Source organism: Tupaia chinensis, unplaced genomic scaffold, assembly GCF_000334495.1.
Source record: "Tupaia chinensis unplaced genomic scaffold, TupChi_1.0 Scaffold000251_1, whole genome shotgun sequence".
NCBI lineage: Eukaryota > Metazoa > Chordata > Mammalia > Scandentia > Tupaiidae > Tupaia > Tupaia belangeri.
Window position 1 is genome coordinate 3,799,878 of NW_006159731.1, and position 25,062 is coordinate 3,824,939.

General features: G+C 40.3%; 1 protein-coding gene across 3 annotated transcripts in view; it reads left to right on the forward strand.

Annotated features, from left to right (window-relative positions):
• The window catches only part of ARL15 (ARF like GTPase 15), a 494,530-nt gene that overhangs the window by 40,572 nt on the left and 428,896 nt on the right, over positions 1-25,062 (forward strand). The window lies entirely within an intron of this gene.

The following is a 25,062-nucleotide window of genomic DNA, read 5'->3' on the forward strand; positions in this document are numbered from 1 at the left end:
GGAGTCCCTAAGCCTCATGGGGTTATTACGGTTTATAGTGCAGAATGTGAGAAGGCCTGTTACTGTGGCTGCCATGACGACTTACCACAGGCTTTGTGGTTTACAGCAGCACAAACTCTTACAGTTCTGCAGGTCAGAAGTCTGAAGTGGGGGGCGGTAGGTGACTGGTTGACGTGCTGGCCTCTCACATTGCCGACCACAGTTCATGTCCTGGACCTGGTAGTCCAGAAATCAACAATTAAATATATAAATATTTTTAAAAAAAGTCTTGGGGACCAGCAGTTAGCGTAATGTCGCTGGACTCCGATGTAGTCGACTGCAGTTCCAGTCCTGGACCTGGTGGCTTGAACTCATGCCGGGCGCGTGTGCGTGTGTGCCCAAGATCCCAAGAGGAGAATGGAGGAGAAGGGATTGCGGCGTGCCCCCCCCTGGGCGGGTGATTTCTCACTTTCTGTCTCTCTGTCTCTCTCTTTCTGGCGAGCTCATGTGCCCTATAGCAAAGACCTCTCCAAAAAAAAAAAAGTCTGAAGTGGATTTCTCTAGGCTAAAGTCAAAGTATTGACAGAGCTGTGTTTCTTCTGAAGGGTCTAGGGGGTAAAACCATTTCTTGCCTGTAAAAAATATATTTCTTCCTAGAAAGAAACAGTCTGGAGGCTCTAGGGGGAAACCATTCCTTGCCTTTTGTGTCTATCTTTCCAGAGAGACAGGTACCCTCACAGGGTCCTCATGTTTCGACCCTACCCCCAACTTCAGCCACCCTGCGTTGTGTGCAGGTCTGAGCACACCAGAATTCCATTGGGACTTCGTGAACTCAGGGCCATTCCCATGTGGGTCCAATTGACTTACTGCTCTGCCACCTCCCAGCTTCATTCCTTGACCTTCTAAATGCTGACTGTAGTCCCTGGCTCGTCTTCCCTTGTAGCAATGGAATCATTGGAACTTCTGCTTCTGTCCTTTTCTCTCCTCTGTGACTTAGACATTCCTGTCTCTGTCTTTATGAGCGCTATTATGATTAAGTTGAGACTACTAGGATAATCAAGGGTAATTGCCTCCTCTCAGGATCCTTAATCACATCTGCAAAGGCTCTTGTGCTATGTAGGGTAAGGTGTCCACAGGTCAGGACTCCGACATCTTGCAGCAGGGTGGTCAGGGAGCATTATTGTACCTACTGCACACACCAGAGAGGATACTGCAGGGCTCCGTACAATCTGTCCTCATCTCTAGAGGGGGAAAAAATCAATGTAGGCAACTCCTGGTGCTTGGTTTAGAATGTCATCATCATGTTTAGCATCAAGGTTAAAAATGTATCAGCTGGACTGGAAGTCATACACATGGACTCTACAAATACTGGCTCTAGCAATAGTAGCGAATTAAAGAGCAGATTTAATATATAACCATTGTCGAGAAGAGTGATGTTGACTGTGCTTGCTTATTATTATGCTCCATGGGACCAGCAGTTGGTGTGATGGCTGTGTCGCTGGACTCACATGTAGTTGGCTGTAGTTTGGGTCCTGGATCTGGTGGCTTAAACCGATGCCGGGCACATGTGCATGCATGCCCAAGATCCTGAGAGGAGAATGGAAGAGAAGGGATTGCAGCGTGGCCATCTCCCCTGGGGGGTGATTTCTCGCTTTGTCTATTTCTGTCTTTCTGGCAAGCACATGCACCCTATAGCAAAAACCTCTCCAGTACATATGTATGTTTGTATGTGTGTGTATATATATATATTTTTTTTCTCCTCAAAGATTCCAGCATAAGCCTTATAGCAAAAACCTCTCCAGTACATATGTATGTTTGTATGTGTGTGTATATATATATATATTTTTTTCTCCTCAAAGATTCCAACATAAGCCTTTATTGTAAACTGTGTGAGATACTGAAATGTCTGCACTCATGATGAAGAAATGAAAAACTCTAAGACAAAGTAAGTGTGCCTTAAAGACATTCTGCATAACCGTAGATGTGGTTTGGCTGTTTTAATAAAGGCTGAAATAATAGTGGCTTACAGAGGATGAGTTTCACATACAAAAATCCAAGCTGGTAATCCATTTGGGGTCTAGCTCTTTGCCTCATGAATCCCGCAGGGACTCCGGCCCTTTCTAGTTTGTTCCCTCAATCACTTAGGTAATTCTGCTTATGCAGGTGGCTCAGCGTGCCTGCATCTTTGTTTCTGCATGGGAAAGAGGAAGTGAAAGCTAGTTAGTTCTTTTCTTGGAAGTTACAGACATCATTTCCCCTTGCATCCCAATTGCCAGAACTTAAGTCACATGACAACATGTTACTACACAAGAAGCTTGAAAATACAGGGTCTCGCAAGAGCCAAGACTCTGGGGACTCATTCCTAAAGGGGAATAGAGAGTAGACATTGGGGTACAATGAGGCATCTCTCTCAGAAGGAGTTTTAGCCAACAGATAGTGCAGTATAATTGGAGGAAAGTACAGAGCAGAGAGTCAGTGTTGCTTATAGCTGATGTCAGGCACACATCAGAGCACATAATATGGCAGCAAGGCCAGTTTCTTTTTTTAAATTCTTGTTTTTTGTTTTGTTTTGTTTTTCCATGTTTTATTCCATAGGGTGTGTGCACTTGCTGGAAAGATCCAGAGAGAGGGAAGGTGAGAAATCACTCCCTGGGGGGGATGGCTATGCTGCAGTCCCTTCTCCTCCATTCTCCTCTTGGGATTTTTGGGAATACACACACGTGCCCAGTATGATTTCCAAGCTGCTGAGTCTGCGACTCAAATCATGCTTAGTCAGGTGGGAGTTTAGTACCTTAACCCTCATGCTACCTGTTGGCTCAGCCAGGCCAGTTTCATGTTGTGTGACCAGTCCAGCTTCTCGTTGGATTGATAACTGAGACACTATGGGCCATGATTGCGTTAGTTTTTTTTTTTTTCTTTTTTTTAATGAATATCAACATAGTATATATATTTTTTCCTTCATGGACATGTACACACACATGATTAGAATTGTTCTTAACCATTTTGTTTTGAGGGATGCAAATGGAGGGTTTTATGCTTCATAACTTGAGGAAATGAAAGCTTATGATTGCTTTCTTTCCTTTATTAAACAAAATAATGTCCCGTAGAGTACAGTGAATCTGTTGAGACCCACAATTAGCTATCCTGATGTCTGTTTGCATAATAAAATAGTTACACTGTGAAATTCATGAGATCTGTGGGACTGCCGTTTTATTTTATCTTTAAAATTTTTTTAAAGAATTATTTTATTGTACTTTATTTAAATTTGATCAGAGAGAGAGAGAGAGAGAGAGCGAGAAAGTGAGAAAGCAAGCCGCCAGGTCCAAGACTCGAACTGTGGTTGGCCATGTAGGCGTCCAGCGCCCTTAACCACCACATCACCTGCTGGCCCCTCCATTTCATTATTTTTTTAACATTAATTTTTTTAAAAATTATTTATTTATTTATTTTCAACCTGAAAGGGACAGAGCAAGCAATCCAGTGAGACAGATAGAAGGCGAGAAAGCAAGCTGCCAGGTCCGGGATTCAAACCTGTGGTCAGCCATGTGGGAGTCCATTGCTCTTAACCACCATGCCATCTGCCAGTCCCATTTTTACATTAATTTTTGAAATCAGAGCTTAGGCAAGGCCAAGATAACATCTCTTTGGTCTAGGTGTTTTACTGGGAGAAATGCAGAATGTATCTTTTCCTCTCAAGATGAACAGTCCTCTGCTGCGGGCTTTTGTAACTTGAGCACAACTCCCCTTGGGTAGCCCTTCCGGTTGATTCTGACCCAGATGGAAGCTGCATTCTTTCATGCCCAGACTTGCTCATGCCCTGTGCTCCCTTTCTCAGTGATTGGCACCACAGTGCAACCAACTTCAAGCCAGGAACCAGTCTCAGGTCTCCCCTGCCTCATTACCCTCTCAGTCCCCAAGTCCATGTCTCCCAGAGTAGTCCCCTTCCCCTCTGCAGTTTCCTGGGCTCTCACATTAGTGCTCTTTGCCTAGAAAGACCTTACAGCCTCTTCCAACTCTAGAGCCTTTCATCAGCCAGAGGTTTGTGGCACACCATTTCAGAATCACCTGGGAATTGTTTTTTTCTAACTCGCACCTCACTGTGAACTTGGAGCAGCAACGGTCTATTCCTGTCTGTTAGTCTCTGTCTATTCCTCCTGTGCCCAGCATCTGATGGTTCTTTACTGTCATCACCACTGATTTACTCAGTACTTACTAAGGTCAGCCCTTTACAAAGTCATTTAACTCTCTGCAATCTTTTGAAGAAAGTTTTCTAATTTGACACGGGGCATGGCATGGATAAATGTCTTTTCCATATGGTGGAGATAGGATTCAGAGCCAGAATTTGGTTTGATAGTCTGAGTTACTGTGCTGGTACCTTCTAGATAATAGGCATTCAATTTGTTGGATTTAATCTAAAATACTTTTCAACATTTTTTTTCTCTTTTATTCTTTGATGTTTTGAAGCCAGGCCAGTTATTTTGCAGACTGTCTTTCAGATGATATTTGTCTAATTGCTTCTTCATGATTACATTCAAGTTAACCATTTTAACAGGAATATTAGGTGCATGGCATTGTTTCCTTCTCAGAGCATCCCATTAAGGGCACAGGATAGGTGTTGATCCCATTATAGGTGATAAATGTTTTTAAAGTTATAAGTAACCTAATTTCAGAGGCTGATATTTTCTGGCTTTACCCCAAATTCATGGACTGTACCCTATATAGCACCTATGGCATTTCTTATGTGTTCACTGCACAGTCTACAGTCTTTTTTTTAATTACATCTTCGTATATATCATTCATTATATTTTTGTACACTTAGAGGTCAGATAAGGTACTGTTTACATTGGTATGGCTTTCTGACCTTTGGAATGTTTTTAGAATCGTAATTTTTGATCTGGATGGAAACTTAGCATGTTTCCCGCCTTTGGATTACCGTGTCAGTTCTATCCGGGGCTGTTCCTCTGGTTAGGCTGTGGTGCTTTTGAAGGCAGAGTTGAGAAGTCAGTTTTCAGATGGTCTGTTCAGCTTTGTTTGGTTGCTCTGTCAGATGGCCCTGCTCACTCTGCCAACTGCCTTCACTTTTAAGGGTTAATGGGATGAATAGTGACTGTAACTGCGAGAATATTACTGCTAGTAGAGAATGCTAATTATATTTTCCATTTTAACTATACTTTGTATATGAAATAGAGTATTTTTTCATCTTCTGACTACAGGTGTCCTAATTTTATAAAAAGCCACAACAGGGATCAGTAGATGGTGTAATGGTTATGTCACTGGACTCCCACATAGTTGACCACGGTTCAAGTCTTGGACCTGGCAGTAAAACTCACACCAGGCTTGTGTGTGGACGTGCCCAAGATCCTGAGAGGAGAATGGAGGAGAAGGGATTGCTGTGTGGCCATCCCCCCAGGGAGAGATTTCTTGCTGTCTGTCTCTCTGTCTCTCTCTGTCCCTGGCTAACGCATGTGCCCTATAGCAAAAATCTCTTAAAAAAAAAAACAAAAAAATCCACAACAAAAAGAGGGAGGATAGACTGGCTACGTGAGGTTCATCTTTTATAAAAGGCCTTTGTGAAGTTTCTTTTATAATTGCTACAATGCAGTTAGGTGGAGAGCCTCTTTACTTCCTGAGAGTCATTTAAACTTAGGAATTTAAAATAGTTTTAATTTTCCAAATTAAATAACATGGTGGCTCTTAATTTGCACCCAGTATATCTGGCTAGGAAATGTGCATTTTTATGTTGTTTCTTTTTGTGGATTGTTGACTTTGTTCTCTCTCTTTTTTTGTTTCTTTTTTTGAGAGATATTTTTGCTATAGGGAGCATGTGCTCACCAGAGAGACAGAGAGAATGTAAGAAATCACCCCCTAGAGGGATGGCCTTGCCACAATCCTTTCTCCTCCATTTTCCTCTCAGGATTTTGGGTATGCATGCACACAGGCCAGCATGAGTTTTAAGCCACCGAATATGGGACTCGAACCATGGTCTACTACATGGAAGTCCAGTGATGTAATCATTATGGATCTGCTAGTTAAGACTTTTGTTCTCTTGACAAATGTTTAGTGTTTGGTCTTCAAGACTAGTACTTTTCTTTTTTCTTTTTTTTTGGAGAAGTTTTTGCTATAGGGCACGTGCGCTCGCCAGAAAGACAGAGAGACAGAAAGCGAGAAGTCACCCCCCGGGGGATGGCCATGCCACAATCCCTTCTCCTCCATTCTCCTCTTGGGATCTTGGGCATGCACGTACACGCGCCCGGCGTGAGTTTAAGCCACCGGGTCTGGGACTTGAACCTCAGTCGACTACATGGGAGTCCAGTGACATAGCCATTATGCTAACTGCTGGCCCCCTAGAGTAGTACTTTTCTTTTGATAGAAAAAAGTATTTTATTTTTGTCAGTGATTAACTGTTACCCTTAAATACAGTTACTAGACAGGATTTGGTTTACTCATATCCATAGTTTGGAAACAAAGTTAGGTTTTTTATTAATATTATGTATGTAGAGGAGAATTTAATTGACCCTGGTCATGATTTGCTTTTTACAACTTAAATTTATTTAAGGAGTGGCTTAATAAATATATTACACAAAATAAATCTGAATTGGAAAATTTATGCTTATTGTATAAAATGGAGATTCAGTCTGAATCCTCTCTATTCTTCTGGGTTTAGCTAAGACTCTGGCATGCAGCAGGTGCTGAATAAATACTACTGACTAATTGGATATACAGTTCTTTAGAATGAGGACAACAGAGTGCCTTGGCCAGGCTCCAGGAGGCCTGGGTCTCTGGTTTTGCTCAACACAGATCTAAGTGTGTAGACCCACTCGGAAGGGCGGAAGGGCTGTGAGCAGGGAGTTGTTTGTTCACTGCTGTATCTCCAGTGCCTGAACAAGCACCTCGCACATTGCAGGCTCAGTAAATCTCTGTGGAAAGAGTGAATGAATGAATGAATGGAGCTCTAATCAGTGTGTTGAAATGCCCCTAGGGATACACAGGGCATCCCAAGAGCTAGATAGGCTGTGATCAGATTGTAAGGACTTCAGTGTCCCTCTGTGCAGATGCTCCTTTATCACCTCCCCTTTCACACCCACCTAGCAGAGAAAGGCACTTCTCTCTCTCTCATCCTAAGTCTCAGTGCATTGGCCTCGGATATAAACCCCCTAGGGCACAAAACAAAGGAAAAATTCAAAAGATGGTATTGGTGTTGAGAAGCAGATGACACTAATCTGACCAGACAAGAAACCATTTCCAGTTCTTTGCTTTCAATGAAATGGAAGCAAGTATACTCATATTGTTAGCTTATCTTTAAACATATTGATGTCATAATGCAATTTTTGTTGTATAGCTAGGAAGAAGTCTAAAGAATTTAATGTAGACCTTGTGCTGACTGCTGACTGAAGCATGGAGGGTGCCTGTTCTGGGATGGTTGAGTGACCTGGGTTTGACCCCCACTGTAGGGAGCAGGAGTGTGGATGCCAGATGCAGCAGGAACACCATCAGAGCAGTACCAGTTTCAACCATGGACCAGTGGGATTGTTGCTTGAGTTGACCAGTCAGCTGCACAAATTTCAGTCCTTCATATGTGTATTAAATTGAGGACTATGCAGGAAGTATTTCTCAATAAAATTCCATCCACTATCACATTCAGGGAGATGGTCTTTTTTTTGGGAGAGGTTTTTGCTATAGGGTGTGTGCACTCGCCAGAAAGACAGAGCCAGAGAGACAGAAAGTAAGAAATCACCCCCCAGGTACAATGGCCACACCACCAGCGTGAGTTTAAGCCACCAGATCCAGGACTCAAACCGCGGTCGACTACATGGGAGTCCAGCGACATAGCCATTATACCAACTACTGGTCCAGGAAATTAGTCTTTGAGTAATCTTAGTAGTATCTTAGTAGTCTCTTGGATGGTATCACCAGTAATAAAGTATTCCTCCTCTATAAACCTGTGGGTCAGAGTTTGGCTTTTTTGTCAGCAAATGACCATTCCTAGTTGGTACCTACTTTGATTTGGTCACAGTAGTAGCAAAACTTGTATTCACATCGGATTATTTATGAGAACATGTTTCTCAGGGCTATTGTCTGCATATTAAAACAGTGAAACATAGGAATATGATTGATGGTAAACTGTATCTTACTTTAGCAATAAGTAATGAGCCCTTGTAAAATGTTTTTTAAAAATCCTTCCTATTAAGAGATGTATTACTGAAAAGTTTTAACTTTTTGTATTAGAATGGGCATAGCAACATTTAATGCATGTTTGTTTTGGTAAATTGAGGACTGAATAATTTTAGAAACTCTATAAGAAAATATTTTAAAAAGATTTAAAACTTAAAATGTCACTTATGTACATGGTTGATGTGCAGGGAAAACAGTTTGCTAGACTAATCAATAAAATATTTACAAGAATAAAATATGTTATATTGGGAACCCGCAGTTAGCGTAATGGCTATGTTGCTGGACTCCCACGTAGTCGACCGCGGTTCGCGTCCCGGACCCAGTGGCTTAAAAAACTCACGCCGGGCGCATGTGTGTGCGTGCCCAAGATCCCAGGAGGAGAATGGAGGAGAAGGGATTGCGGCGTGACCATCCCCCCTGGGGGGTGATTTCTCGCTTTCTGTCTCTATGTCTCTCTCTGTCTGGTGAGTGCATGCGCCCTATAGCGAAAACCTCTCCAAAAAAAAAAAAAAAAGAATGTAAGAAATATGTTATATTAATATCAAAATTCTGTTGGGGATATAAAAAAGATATATAAATTCAAGAAAATAAAAATATGAAACAGAAGAGCTTGTTCTTTTTAAAAAATGAGTAAAGTTCTTCATATATTTGGTGTTTAGGGAGCTTTTTTTTTTTTATCTAAGAGAGTGATTAACAGTTTCATATATAAATGTGGGTACTTATACCAAGTTCCAAATTTATGTCCTTTGCAACTTGTCATACTAGATGACAACTTAAAAATATGTCAGGGACTATATGGCTTTAAAAATATTTGAGAGGGTGCTGGAACAACAAAAAAAATTTTGATCACTGCTGGCTCAGCTTGTGATGTGATGTTAAGGTGCAGGACTCCACATAACTGACTATGTGGTTCAAGTCCTAGACCCAGCAGCTTGAAAATTACGCTGGGCACGTATGCCCAAAATCCTGAGAGGAGAATGGAGGAGAAGGGATTGTGGCATGGCCATCTTCCTTAAGGAGTAATTTCTCACTTGCTCTCTCTCTCTCTCTCTAGTAAGCACTTATGGTCTATAGCAAAAAAACAAAACAAAAAACAAAAACTAAAAAAAAAAAATTCTTTTTGCAGTTATTGCTTTAAAACAGTTCTCATATCTCAATCCTCAAGGAGTAATTCTCTAGGTTGGTGGTGGGGCCTAGTAATATACTTTTTTCCCCCTGTTTTGTACCTGATAGGGTGCGAGTGCTCACCAGAGAAAGACAGGGAGAAAGAAAGCACCATTTATAGGGAATGGGCATGCCATAATCTTTTCTACTTCATTTCTCCCTCCTTTCAAGATTTTGGGGATGCATGCATGTATACCAAGCACGTTTTCAAGCTACTACATCCAGGGCTTGAACAGTGTGGTCAGCCATTTTCGATCCAGCTCCCTTAAGCATCATGCCAGTGGCTGGTTCCAGATATTTACCTTTTAATAAATACCAGATGATTGTTTTTCCTAAAGATCATTGAGGAACACTGTTGGAGGAAATGTATGAGTTGCTTGAGTAACTGAAAACATTAAGTCTGTGTAGTCCCAGGAGAGGAAAAGTGAGATTATAGAGTGTAATTCAATGTTTTCCAACCAAAACCTTGAACATGTAAATACCAATGGATGAAAATAGTTTTTTCTTTACAAATGAGATATATCACTTGGTTTTTAATGAAGTATAAGTGTAATAAAATGTGAAAAAATTAAAGGTTTATAAGAATAAATAAAAAAGAAAGGAATCTTTGTATATCCCCAGCCTTTATAAAATTCTTTCTCAGTTAAATATCAGCCACACTATTCACACTAAGCTCCAGAAAGCAGTTTGTCTCTTCCTTTTTTTTTCTCCCCCGGTGTACTTTGCCCGTGTACTTATTCTAGCACTTGGTATGAGTATTAATAGATCTGTCACCCTACAGGATGATGGAAGAGGTTCTCAAAGTGCTCAAGGAGACACCTGTGTGTCTCTAGAATCTTAACATGGGATATGAATGAATGAATGAATATATTGAGAGGACTGCTAGCCTGTAAAAAAAAAAAAAACACTTGATATCATTAGATGCATAGTTCTGGTGGTTCATAATTTCTTTTGCTCTTACAGTGTGCAGAATCAGAATAGGTCTTAAGTTAATTTTGATAGTACAGAACTTTATATAAGGTGGTTGCCTGTCGTTTGAAGTATGTATTTTAAACTATAATTTTATGAGGAGATATAATTTTTGTTTTTGGAGACCCAACTTGTGACTGTAAGGAAATTGCTTCCTGTCTACCTGAAAATGAGACCAGTTATTCCGTTTCATGTCGTGTGTGTGTTTCTGTCCATGTGTCTGTGTGTGTTCCATTGTTTGTAATGTGATCCCAGGAAACTTCTTTGGGTCATTTTCTATTGCTGCTGCTTGTTGCTTTTTAGTATTACATACACAACTTAGTTTTTCTCTGAGTTCATTCTCTATTTTACTTTTTAAATTTGCCAGAGGTTGCTCATGCTAGCCAGAGAGGACAGGAGTGAGAAAGCCACTCTCAGGGTGTGGTCACATTGCAGCCCCTTCACCATTTCTACCTCCTTTCAGGATCGGTGCGTGCCTAGCATGTTTTCAAGCTCCAGGGGCTGTGGATCCAGCTCATGTGACCACCAGAGTTACACTGTCGTCTAACTCTCTTAAGCTAAAACCATCATTTTCATCATGTCTTGAGGCTATCATAGTTTTGTTGTGTTCTCTATTTCTTAATACTGGCATCTCAAATTCTCATATATTGTGTTTTCTTTATGGTCAGTGAAACTTACATGGTTTTTCTAGCCTATGTCGCAACCAAAGCTAAATACTGAATTATACTTTCTAGTTGAAGTTACAGAAATCCACTTCACCCACTAAAACACAAATGAGAAGTTGATTTTCCAGCTTCTAGGATTTCTTATCAAATCGAAAGGCAAGGACATGCTAATACTTCGGGAGACCTAGAACCAAAACTGGGAGGTCCTCGTTACCTACTCTGGGATCTTTGTTTCAAATCTCTGATTTTTCTCTCGACCTTGGTTTCCTTTTTGCAAGGCAGCAGAAACTGATCCCAAGGTTATTATGGACTGCTCTGGGGGAGAGATCAGTGCCCTCAATTCCAACTCCAGTTTCTCAACAAGATGGATTTTTTATTGCTGTTTTGATGAGTGGAGTTGAGATTCCATTCTTCAAACATGGCAGTGAAATTTGGAGACTAATTAAGGTGTTTAGGTTGAAAAGGTGTTACTGCAACTGGCAGTTAATAAAGTCAGTCTGTTTCACTTTCATACATTTGAAGTGTGACTCAAAGCAATAATATGGAACAGTTTAGAACAAGGGCTCTGAAATAAAAGCTGGATTCATTTAGTAGTCCTTTGTCTTTGGGAGAGTTACTTAACGTCTCTGATCCTCTGCCTTCCCACCTGTAAATGGGGATGATTATTGTATTAATCTCATGGGGTCCTGGTAAAGATTAAATGAGTTACTACATGTAAAACCCTTAATATGGAGCCTGACAGAGAAATTACTCAATAAATATCAACTATTATTCTAAACCCCATATACAAGATAATTCTGTAGTATGGATTTCATAAGATATGATAATGGGCTTCTTTGGATATATCCCTTAATGACAACTATTTTTAAATATATGGAATAAATATTCTTTTAAACCTCTGTGAAAATAAATTCTGACTACAAAAACCTTTTGTTTTATTAACATTTTCTTGGCCAACTTTGCTACAAGATAGTTACATTTTGGGAACCAGCAGTTAGTGTAATGGCTGTGTTGCTGGACTCCCACGTAGTCGACCGTGGTTTGCGTCCCGGACCCGGTGGCTTGGAACTCACGCCGGGTGTGTGTGCATGCATGCCCAAGATCCCAAGAGGAGAATGGAGGAGAAGGGATTGCGGCGTGACCATCCCCCCGGGGGGTGATTTCTTGCTTTTTGTCTCTATGTCTCTGTCTGTCTGGCGAGCGCACACACCCTATAGTGAAAACCTCTCCAAAAAAAAAAAAGATAGTTATATTTTCATAGAAATTTGAAAGTGTGTGGTATGAAGTGTTATGTGCAAATTATGAAATAAATCAGAGTTCTCCCTCAATTTAAAAGAATCATCACTTATCCAATCTCAGAGCTGCTTGAATGTAGGTAGCTTATAGGTGTGAGTATTATCTGAACTTTACTGATGTTTATCCCCATGCTATGGTTCGAATGTGAACCATGAACTCATGGTTGAAATTTGGTTGCTATTGCGATAATATTAAGAGGGTGAACTCTCAGTCCAACTATAATATTAAAAGACGAGGCCTATGGGAAGTAGTTAGGGTTAGATGAGGTTATCAGTATTGGACCTCCATAACTGAGTACTGGTGGCTTTTCAGTAAGAGAAGAAAGAAAATTTACATACATGCTCTTGCCCTCTAACCACGTGATGCTCTGCACTGCCTCCAGACTCTTCTTAACATCCCACCAGCAAGAAGGTCTGCATTGGATGTGGCATCTCCACCTTGACTTGCAAAATCATGAGTTGAATCATCGTTTATTTTAAAAATTATTTTAGTTTTTGCGATATGGGGCACATATACTCACCAGAGGGAGACAGAGACAGAGAGAAAAAAAAAAAGAATAAGTGACAGTAAGTGAGAAATTACCCTCAGGAGGGATGGCCATGTGACAATCCCTTCTCCTCTGTTTTCCTCTTGGGTGTGCATGAACATGCATCTGCCATGATTTTTGAGCCACTGGGTCTGGGACTTGAACTTTATAGACAGCCATGTAAGATCCAGTGCCTTAATCTCCACACTGACTGCTGGCCCACTAATCCTTTATTCTTAAAAATTACCTGTTGAAATTCTGTTATTAGCAACAGAAAACAACCAAACACACATTTGGACATTTGCTGTATCGTGCTGTGTCATTAACATTCATGATTACTTAGGATTGTTCTTAAATCTCTTACATCTTCTAAGCAGTCTTTAGGATGGCAGTGCTCAGTGCTGAAAAAAAAAATGCTCTTTTAAAAAAGTCAGTAGTTTCATAAAGGACATTAAGTGTTAAAATGCCATGGGAACCAGCAGTTAGCATAATGTCTATGTCGCTGGACTCCCACGTAGTCGACCGCGGTTTGCGTCCCGGACCCGGTGGCTTAAAACTCACACCAGGTGCATGTGCGTGCATGCCCAAGATCCTCAGAGGAGAATGGAGGAGAAGGGATTGCGGCGTGACCATCCCCCCTGGGGGATAATTTCTCGCTTTCTGTCTCTATGTCTCTCTCTGTCTGGCGAGCGCATGCACCCTATAGCAAAAACCTCTCCAAAAAAAAAGAAAAAAAGCCATAAGAAGGCCCAACAACCACTATGTCCTGCTGGTAATTCAGGAAAGACTATTTTGTAAAATACTAACAATTGTATTTATAACATTAAAAGTGGTATTAAAGCAAAAATAAAGGAGTAAGCCAAGAGAGTTGGATTTTTTTTTTTTTTGAGAGGATGCCTAATTTATATTGTTATTAAAAAATTGCAGCAGGGAAGTGATATCATGAGGTGTGTTTGAGAAAGTTTACAGTGAGAGAGCTCACTCTGTTCAGTAGTAATCAAGTTCAGTTATGTGCAAGGAGCTGTTTTAAACACTTAATATAAATCATGCAAAACGGACAAGCTGCCTTCTTTTGTAGATTTTATCTTTTGAAAGAAAGTAAACAATAAAAATAGTAAGTAAATGACATATGTTAGAATATGATGTTTCCTCTGGGGGGAAATACCACAGGATAAAGGGGCTGGTGAGTGCGTACAAGGAGATTGCATTATGAAGTAGATTGTTGAAGTAGGCTTCACAGAGGAGGTGAGATTTGAGAAAGTCTGGAGGGAGTTAGCCATTTGGATATATGGGAAGGAGGGTCCCTGACAGGAAGAACAGCCTTTGCAAGGGCCTAAGACAATATTTCTATGTATGAAAAAGTTGGGGGCCAATGGCTGGAGCTGAAAGAGTGAGGTGATTGGACAAAAGAGTAGAGGTAAAGTTAGCAAGAAACAAAAAAAGAAAAAGAAAAAAGAGGTCAGGTCATATAGGGCTTTGAGATCTCTTTAAGGATTTTGGGTTTTACTCTGAGTGATAGGGGTTGCTTCAGAGAGTTTTGAGGAGGAACAATATTGACTAACTTGCAGTTTACTAGGATCCCTCTGGCTGCTGTTTTGAGAATAGACTGCGCTAGTGCAAGAGTGAAGCTAGGAGACCAGGGAGGAAACGGTTGGAACTCCTATCGAGATAGACTTGGCTTGAACCAAGGTGATCAGAGTGGGGGTAGTAACAAGTGGTAAGAGCATAGATGTGTTTTGGAGTCTAACTTAGTAGAATTCCTGACAAATTGGATGTGAGGAAGAATGAAGAAAGGAGTCAAGAATTCATATGAGGGCTTTGGGAGGAAGGATGTGGTTGCCATCAACTGAAATGGAGAAGGAAGTTCGAGTAGCTTTCAGAGGGAAGACTCAGAACCCTCAGGTGGCTCGTGCAATAGCCTAGGCAAAAAATGATGAGGTCCTTAACCAAGTGTTAGAGGGAATGAAAACATGGAGACAGATTAAAGAGACTTTGAAGGTGACTAGCAGATGGCATAGTTGTTGTGTCACTGGACTCTCTCATAGTTGACCATGGTTTGAGCCCTGGACCTGGCAGCTTAAAACTCACACTGGGCACATGTGCATGCATGTCTAAAATCCCAAGAGGAGAATATGGAGAAGAGATTGCCATGTGGCCACCCCACCTGAGGGGTGATTTCTTGCTTTCTGTCTGTCTCCTGGGTGAGCGCACGCACCGTATAGCAAAAATCTCTAAAAAAAAAAGAAAGAAGTGGCAGAAATTCAGTGATCAGGCTTTCATTATATGGTCAAAGAGTTGTAGAGGTGGAAATGAAGGAGAGATATTGGAGTTTCACTGACTTGAAAGTTAATGGCCAGGAAAAATGAATGGATGATTCTCCTGTTTTCCATTTTTCCTACCTCTGTCTCCTTTACTTTCTCATTCCCGTTGTTAACAGGAAATACTATGGTTTGGGGAGCGAAGGAGATAATTTTGTCTTTAGATGCGTGAGTTGAAGGTGCCATATTGAAAATACATTTTGGCAGCCTAAGTGCTGTGTTAGAAATAGAGATTTGTATAGGTCTCTCTACAACAGCGATAACAACAAAAAACTAAAGCAGGGAGGTAGCATTATGGTATGTGCCTGAGAAAGGTTATTTAGGGTGGAGATCTGGTAAGCATGAATCCATTCATTCAGCCACCACTGGACACTTACCTGTGCATTCAGTGTGTGAGGTGCTGTTTTAGGTACTCAGCATATAATCATGAACAGAACAGACAAAAGCACATCCTTTGTACAGTCTATATTCTTTCGCTCAGAACACTGCCTGACTCAAAGTAAGCATTCAGTGATTATTTGTCAAATGGATGGGTGGATGCAATTTTGGAAGCCATTCAAATAGGAGGATTGCTGTTTTACCCTTTTGGCCCCAGCAGTTCATTCGGTGACTTGCTCCAGTTTCCTGCTTCCTTTCTCCATGGAGCTGTAGGGTAATGGGCAGTGGGCAAAGAAATGTACATACATGCGTCTTCCTTATTTTACATTCCGTGATTACAGTACTCCCTTTTCCCTTCAGTCCTTATCTTTTTCAATTATGAGACTCTTTGTGTTTTTCTATCTGCACAGTGAGGGTGGAAACACCTTTACATGAAATTTGCTTCATTGTGTCTTAATTCTATCTAATCTTGTTTTATTTGTGAACACTGACAGTGACAGATGAGCTGGGGTGGTCGAACTGCTCTTCTACTTCAGCTCGAGCTGAAACAGATTCAGAATGTAAATTATTAATTATAGTCTGGTTTTCACAAACCCACTAATGATATTAAAATGTATTTGCTTGCATGTCTGTTTTTACAAATGAATAATTCACATCAGCCTCTGATTAATGTTTTTAAAAAACCAAAAAGTGCAGTGCTACGCTGCTGGTCCTGCAGTCTCCGCCTTAGCATTGTCTCACCAATCGTAGGCACCGCAGTGGAAAATTTGCGATATTGTTGTCTGGCTTTCCCACCCATCCAAATGAATTCAACCTGGACGAGATGATAAGCCAGAAGTCTTACTGCCCAGTGACTCCCTTTGTACCCATTATGTTCCCAAGTGGTACTTTTTGTTGCCAGAGCCTGGCAAAAGGAATTAAAGTCTTCTGTTCATTTCACTGAATTTCGTCATCTAATTTCCTGTCTAAACTTTTAATATGAAAGGAATATAGAATGATTTTTTTTTGTATGTATGTGGGGGGAAAAATAAGCTAATTTCAGAATTGGATAAAACTTTTAAAGGTTTAGTACACGAAAACTGTTCATTTTAACCAAGTCACAAGAAGGGGCCTTCAGTTCTGCTGGGCAAAAAGGAAAGATCATTTGATTTTACTTATTGGAGTGGGAAAATATTTGCTATAAGAAGAAGAAAATAAAACTAGCATAACATCTAGACATCATATATGAAATAGGAATATGATTATGAACAGTAGAGTAAAAATAAGTTAGAGGGAAGAAGCAGTTTTTTAGTAATAGGTCCTTTGAGAGTTTCAAAATCAGTTTCATAAAAGCAGACAAGTTTTGAATTACAAAGGCAGGTTCTGTCCAGGCCCTGCTGTTTAACTGAATGACCTTGGGCAGGCATTTTATACTCTGGCCCTTCTGTTCTAGAAAATAACGAGGTTGAATGGAATTCTTGCTAAAATCACATCCAGTTCTGTTCTTTGTGAGTCTAGCCTCAGACGTAAAGCATTACTGAGAGCAGAAGATGGTTAGATGGTGTCTTGGGTTTTGGGAAGAAAAAGTTACTGAAGAGAGGCAAGAATATACTTTGAATTTAAGCCTGCATGTGGGAGATAGATGTTTTATGTACAAAAAGTTTTGTTGAAAAACCAGATTTCTTTTTTCCATTGACATAATAACTATATACCCTTGTGGGGAACAGTGTAATATTTTTAGCGCAAGAATACAATGTGTATTGATTAAATCAAGGTAGTAGCATATCTATCATTTCAGCCATTTGTCATTATTTTGAGCTGGGAACTTCTAAACTTCTTTTTAAGTTACTCTGAGATAAGCAGTAAAGTAAGTAAATTGTTGTTAACATTCACCTTGCTATATTTTAGAACACTAGAGAGAATAGATTTTTTTTGTCTTTTTCGAGAGAGAGATTTTTGCTGTAGGCTGCGTGCGCTAGCTGGAGAGAGAGAAAGTGGGAAATCACTCCCCCCACCGAGGGTGGTGGTGGTGGCTACACCCTTCTCCTCTCAGGATTTTGGGAGGACACAGACACACATGTCCAGAATTAGTTTTAAGCCGCCAAGTCCAGGACTTGAACTGTGTTTGACTATGTGGGAGTCTAGCAGCGTAACTATTACGCTATCTGCTGGTCCTGAAAATAGATTTCTTAGATGAGTGAGACTGAGGTACTGGAGCCTGAAGAGAAATGGCCCTTAATTTGCACATAACTATTAATTTTTTTTTTTTTTGAGAGGGTTTTTTTTTTTCACTATAGGGCGCGTGCGCTCGCCAGACAGACAGAGACATAGAGATAGAAAGCGAGAAATCACCCCCCAGGGGGGGTGGTCACGCCGCAATCCCTTCTCCTCCATTCTCCTCCCGGGATCTTGGGCACGCACGCACACGCGCCCGGCGTGAGTTTTAAGCCACCGGGTCCGGGACATGAACCACGGTCGACTACGTGGGAGGCCAGCGACATAGCCATTACGCTAACTGCTGGTTCCCCATAACTATTAATTTTTGAAGTCCTTATTTTTACATTGACTTAGAGATTTTCAGGAAAGGCTATGTACTGAAAAATATTTTCCTAAATAAACTTACCACATTAAGTACTTACATTATTCATATAAACTTAGCACATTATCTTCTGAAACACATTAAGGTGAAACATCAGTTTGATGGGAACTGATTTCCCAGAATTTTTTTTTTTTTTTTTGAAATTTTGCTTATTAATTTCCAGACGATAAGGATAAGTGGCTTTTTCCCCATAAGATGGGTGGTGGTCATGGAGTGTGTGTGAGATCTAGCTTTGTAACCCATATAATAGGTAAGTGTGGAATAATTCACTTACCTGCCCTGAGCTTTTGTTTTCTGCATAGAGAGGCCTAGTATTCTCTTTTGGTGCATATGCTGCATGATTACAAATGTAATAGTATAAAACCTAGATTTCTAAAGTTCTCTGAGTTGGTTGCATATGTAGTCTCAATATACAACAATGTCCAGTTCATATGACAAGTATCTATTGCTGTCAAGTAAAGAGGCCTGGGGGTAAGACATTTTGTCCTAAGGAATTTACTCATTGTCTTAGACATTCTCTGAGTTAACTTGATAGGATAGTATGGAGAGACATGTATCAAAAAATCCTACCTACTTAATTCTTGTAATTCAACTGAATTCAGAACTTTATAAACATCAGACACTTAAAAATAAAATGAAGAATCGCCCTGTTGCCCAGTGCTTAAGGGAGCTGGGTCCCACATGGCCAACTGTGGTTCAAATCCCAGCACCCGCAGCTTGAAAAACATGCTGGGCATGTGTGTGTATGCCCCAAATCCTGACAGGATGGATTAGAGGAGCAGGGATTGTGGTGTGACTATGCCCTATTGGGGATCCTTTCCCTCTCTTTCTCTCTCTCTCTCCAGCCAGCACATATACCTTCTGGCAACTAAAACAAAACAAAACCAAATGAGGTGTTATCAACGGACGTGGTTGGCCGAGAAGTGTTATTTCCTATAGGATATCATGGTCCAGTCATCATGCCTCCAGATGGCTATGACTGACAATGCGGTGATGTTAATGACCAGTTGGACCAATACTCTGTTGTTGGATCCATAAGAAATGCCATAATATTGGAGGTATCTTCTCACCTGGGAACCACTGTTCTTCCCTGTAGCCCTTCACTGATTTTACCAGATGAGAACAAGACCTGCTGCATACCAGCATGTCTTCTTCTAGGTGGTTAGATCAGGAGCAGGGAAGCTTACTTTTTATTTTGGCTCATACCATTTTAAGTCTATGCAGAAAAGTATAGCGTTTCCTTATTAGTTAGGCTGCATTCCAGATTCTGAGGTTGGATGTTTGGGGGATTGGTGGTGTCATTAATTAGTGACTGGGTGTGGAAATGTGGAGCAAAGTGACAATTGTATGGTTTCAGACACATTTCTTTACCTGCCCTGATCTTTGTCTGCAAAACAAGGGAGTTGGACCATGATATTGAAAACTTTTTCAAGGTGGCATTGAAAGTGTCTTCGAACTCTATGATTCTGTGTTCAGAAAGGTGACCCTTGAGTCATTGTTAGAACCTCAGTTTGAGAACAACCTGCATTTCATCCTATTAAGAGCATCCTGACTTTCAAAGATAGGAAAGGACACGGTTGGCCGAGAAGGTTGGCATTTATAAAACCATTCATTTTATAATGTGGTTGGCATTTTATAAAAAAATTTCTCAAATAAGAGTTGAAATGAGTAATATTTTTATTTCTTTGTTGAGTAGTGAATTTGCTTGACCAGAAGCCTACATTCTTTGAATGTGTGTCTACCTCGAGCATCGTGGTCTTAGAGTTGGGTTAATGGAAGTGGGACTTCTAAAATTCGTCTAATTCCTGACATGCCAAAGTGAGAGATCAGACTGAATTGCCTAGGTATATTTAAGGAAAACAATTTGGAATTCATTGTCATGAATTTATAAAGTTAAAGAAATAGAGTAGTGACTTAGTGTCTATGTAGTCGTTAGAATAACGGAGGACAAGGTGAAGGTGTTACTATAGGAACTGAGGTTGAAAGAAACATACCTTGATCTGCCTGCCCTGATACTTTGCTCATCTCTGCTTGTTTAGAGAAATGTGGTTTGTACTCAAATTCAGAGCAGCTCTGGGAGTGGGACAAGGACAGGAAGAAGAGTGCAGAGAACAGGATACAAATTCCCAAGTAGTATTAGTAGTCCACACTCCATATCTCCCAGGAATGGCAGAGGGAACATATTAGTGCTTCCTCTGAGACTCCAGACTTTGAACAAAGGCTTATTCGTTGAAAAAAAAAGCTAACAAATTCAGGTAAATCTGGGAAAGAGATTTCAGATTGCTGAGTGAATTCCAGTACTTCCTACATTCTTGTGTGTCTGCATGAACTGAGTCAATTGTACTAGTAAAAGGGGTGGGAATTCTGAGGGTATTCTGGGTAAACATCCTTTTCCGTGAGCTTTGGTTAATGTGTATTTGCTGGCTGAAAATGAGGGGTTTTTTTTGCTAACTATAAAGCAATGTTGAAATTATGATGTTCTAAGAACACATTATAATGCTATATTACTTATTGTTCTATTTGCCAGAGAGAAGGTTAGTTGATAATTCTATTGGGTTTGTATTTTCTTGGGAGTTAGGGAGGACTTATTGTTGTCCTTTTTCTCCTCTGCAGTGTAGGAATCTGTAAGACTTTTGAATGTCTTAATATCGATGACCTTTTGGGACCAGCTGTTGGTGTAATGGCTATGTCGCTGGACTCCCACGTAGTCCACTGCAGTTCAAGTACCGAACCTGGTGGCTTAAACTCAAGCTGGGTGCATGTGCGTGCGTGCCCAAGATCTCGAGAAGAGAATGGAGAAGGGATTGTAGTGTGGCCATCCCCCCGGGAATGATTTTTCTCTTTCTGTCTTTCTGGTGAGCACATGTGTCCTATAGGAAAAACATTAAAAAAAAAAAGATGACCTTTTAACCTGTTAAGTTGCTGAACTGTAGTTTTTCCCACTCACCCTTAGCCTATGTCTTTGTTACTTGCAATCACATCCGAGACTTTCAACTAATTTCAGTCCAGGGAAGGAGAAAATGTGTCAGATGAGTGAGTTAACAGAAATATTGAGTTGCTGTGCAATCACATTCTCAGTCCTGGAAATAAATGCTTTAGAGGCGATTTAAAATTTTCCAGTTATATATCTTTGCCTCTGGCATGAATAATCAGGAATACCTAATAGGATTATTTGATAGCAACCAACCTCAAGGTTGTTGATGGATGTGTGTGTGCGCACGCACATGCATGTATCATGTATATGTAGGGTGAATGGGTCCTACTTGTTCAAATGGGTAAGGCTCATGGGGCTCACTGGGCTATTCTGCCCCTTGATTGGAGGGCTAAGAATATTGGATTTGCTCTGAAGATTCCCAGTGTACTGGTTAGGCTCTCACTGCATGGTCATCCCAACACCTGTAGACCTCTCTGTCCTAAACTGAGGTCCTAGAGCAGAGCTTGGCAAGATTGAGAGCATCTCCACTGGAAAATGAGAGTTGAAGCTGTCTGGACTGAATACAGTCTTGCTGCTCTCCTTTGGACTTGTGTTTGTGGTTGGTCGTGCTTCAGAAATGTGTGTTTGCCTTTACAGAGCCCAAGACAACCACCTCTAGAATCATATCCTCCCTGTTCCACTGTTATGCCTCCCTCTATCCACCTCAGCTAGGCCTGTTGCAGGTCTGGGCGGGTGCCTTGGCTCTACGGTCTTGATGTTTCTCTGCAGCTTTGGCTTGGTTGCCAAATCTTAGGAGGAATTTTAGCTTTCATCCCAGCCCCTCTTCCTCTACTCCACTTCTGATCTGGGTGGCTTCCCATGGTTGTGGGGGACTTAAGATGCCTTGGTGACTTTGGCTCGAGACCTAGTTAAGTGCCCTGGGAAGTCTGTGTATCTTGGAACTATTCTAGGGGCAGTGTAGGAATTATATTTGAAGTTGGAACCAGTAGTGATCCAGGACTTCCTTAAAAGTGAAGGTGAACTCTCCTAGAGTATAGCTCTTTAAACACTAGTAATTATTCTTTTCTCAGCATCTCAGTTTTCTGTAAGTAGTTTCAGATCCTTTAAAAAAAATCAGGCTAGATAGAAATAACACATGAATAAAAAGATAAACTTGATATTCCTCAGTGAATATCCATCTGAAATATGAGGATGGGTTGATTAAAGTGCTTTAAGTATCAGCAGCCTGTGGTTCTATGACAATATGGCTGACTGATCTGGTGTCTACACAACAGTTCCTATAACCTCTATTTAAGTATGTTTTGCAAATACAAGGTGTTTTTGTTATGGAAGCAAATAATGTAAGTTTATACTCCTGTGTTTATATACAGCTCTGAAAAGAAACCAACAGGAGAGAAGAAACCAGTAATTGTGGTCTGAAAACAAGTACCTATCCTAGTTTGACTGGAGGCACTTTCTTTGTGTGGGCTTGGAAAGGACACAGATGGTTTTTTACCCACAGGAAACCAGTATCCTCTTTGACAAGCAAACAGATACTTAAGTTGTTTCTTACCCAGAATTTTTGCATCATTTTTAATTATAAAAGTAGTATATTACAATAAAAATGAATCAGACAACTTATCTGCTTATTTATGTTGAACTTGGCTCTGCATTCCAAATGGTCACTGGCCTGACCCTGACATGGCCCCTCAGATCCAGAGCCTACAACTGTGATTTAATTTCTAAACAGAAATCCCTAACAGGGAGAAATTTGATCCACTTTATCTTTATAGCTTAGGTCAGAAGTCAGGTATTAGCCTGCATATGGCTGAGTTCCTCTTTGGTGAAACATTGACCATGGAATAGTCCACTGGGCTCAGGCTTTGGGTTCCATGAATTTTATTAAGGATTTGGGGTGGGATTGCCTTAGAGGAAGGATAAGTGACAATTTATTTTTAATACAAATCTCTTTGATTATTTCCTTAAAACTAGTTCCTAGGTAGAAATTGTATAGTTAGAGGTATGGACCATTAAAATTTTTTCCCTCCTTAATAAGCATTACTAGTATCCTTCCAGAAACATGCTAATTTATACTTCTACAGCTAAATTTGAGATGACTGCTCTCTTCTAGACCTCCTTATCTCAACTCCAGATATTTTAAAATTGAAACAAAGCACAATTTTTACTGCCTATAATAAAATAGTATGTTGTTGATTTAATATATATATTTTACTAAGTTAATAGTAAGTGGTTGTTGGGGCTGGCAGGTAGATGGTAGTTAAGAGCACTGGACTCCCACATGGCCAACCACAGTTTGAGTCCTGGACCTAGAGGTTTGTTTTTTCATTTTCTCTCTCTCTCTCTCTCTCTCTCTCTCTCTCTCTCTCACTGTCCCTCTTTGGTCAAAAAATAAATAAGGTTAAATAAAATAATTATTTAAAAAAATAGTAAGTAGTTGTTAATTTGCATTTTCTATGACTAGTGAACTGAACTTTTTTTTTCACATTCATAGTATGGTTTGTATGTTTTAAATTCTTTACATTCTCCTTCAATTTCGTCATATTACTTTTATACTTCCCCTCCTTTCCCTTTCTTTTCTTCTCTTACATTTTTGCCAGAGGGGTGCATATGTTCCCCAGAGAGAGACAGACAAAGAGAGAAAGCAAGATGGAAAGTGAGAAAGCATTCCCCCAGGGGGAATGGTCATGCTGGAATCCCTTATATTCCATTTCTCTGTCCTTTTGGGATTTGGGGCACACATGCACCGACGCCCAGCATGTCTTTCAAGTTGCCAGGTCTGGGTCTTGACCGAAAGATTGGCCATGTGGGATTCAACCACCTTAATAATAACTATGCCACTGGCTGGCCATTAATCTTCCCTTTCTAGAAGTACAGTTTGGAACATTATCTAAAACTATTATATATGTGCCCATTTCTGTAACTAGTCTTTGCTGGGAACATAAATTCCTAGAATTGAAGGATTGGAGTAGTGAAAACAATGTTACAAGGTCATGCCCATAATTGGCCCAAGGTGGCTGGCTTTTTCTATTTCCAGATATTGTCTTTAAACAGTTGTAATAGAAAAACACAGATCACAATAGAGCCGAAGTGAGGATTTTGAAAGGCCAGCAAAGAGCCATGGAAGACGGGCAAGCAACTTAAGGTTATGAGTGTCCAAAACAGAAGCAGCCTATTCTAAAATACTTTTCTAATGGTTCACTTCTGTTAACCTTTGTATACATAATTTTGTGATAACATTTACCACCCCTCCCAACCATGTCGATCCTTTTTATCAATAAATGAAGAAAGCAAGGCTATACCAGCCAAATAACTCCTATAAGGACCACACAACAGAACGCATATCTCAAACCACTTGGCTAACTGCCTATACATGCCAGGCATCGCACTAGATGCTGGAGATCAGGATATTTTTCAAGGGCTGTTTTAATGAAAAGGCCTACCATGAAGGCCTTTGTGATTTAGAACCTTTGTGTTAAAAGAAGGTATTCCTTTACTCTTGTCAAGTTATTTGTAACTTGTATATTGAGCAGTCAAAAGAAAATACTGACTCCAAGCTATCAATCTGTTCTTCAAATTCATTTAGTGTTGACAGAGCCCCTAGAATTTGCAGCATTCTTGCTGATACCTCAAATATTGATAGAATGATAGTATAAATAGAAATATAACTGATTGTATCATCTATTAGAAAATCCAAATCCATATGTAATTGAGTCTTGTGTAGACAAGTATATACAAGCAAGTACCCTTTGTTAAGAAAGTGTGAGCGCATAACGAAACTGAGAACAATCTTGTTAACTATTCCCTCTTGGTTGGTAAGGGATCTTCATTGTCTGATTTTGGGTAGTGCAATCCCTCTGATCAAGACACAGCATCAATATTCTGTGGAAATAGTATTTGATGATGCCTATTTTAATCTATAGGAGGCATTTCTAGTTTTGAATGAAGATTTGTACCTAATAGCCCAGTTTTTATGGTCCTCATCTCTCAATGCACATATTTCTTTAAAAAACTTGTTAGTGATCTTAAAAGATGGTCATCAACTGAGAAAATTCTTTTAGCTTAGAAAAATAATAATCTCACTG